Genomic DNA, 363 nt, shown 5'->3' with positions numbered 1-363 from the left:
AGGGCTGGAGTGCCTGCCTTCACAGAGACAGTAATTTGATTTTCTTTTCTATCCTGGTGCCAATTTCTATAAAAGTTGCAGGAATGTCATGTGTCAGAGATTTCAGCTCCGGCTGAATTTGTCTGAAACTTTTAATTGAGTTCCAAAATCACGGGGGTGGGGTGGGGGGAATGTGCAGGTGGGAGCTGGAAGATGAGCAGACATTACCATTGCACGAAGCCTAACATTTAGGAAATGAAGGCAAATTCTGCTTGTTCAGAGGGGAGATGCAAGAGCTGTTGCATTGAAGTCCAGAGGCCTTTTGAGCCCTAGAGAACGGGTTCCTGCAAGTCCGGCAGCGCACATCTACATGGGAGTGCTGGC

Source organism: Falco punctatus (genome assembly GCF_963210335.1).
Source record: "Falco punctatus genome assembly, chromosome: 6".
Lineage (NCBI taxonomy): Eukaryota > Metazoa > Chordata > Aves > Falconiformes > Falconidae > Falco > Falco punctatus.
Note: the sequence above shows the minus strand (reverse complement) of the source record.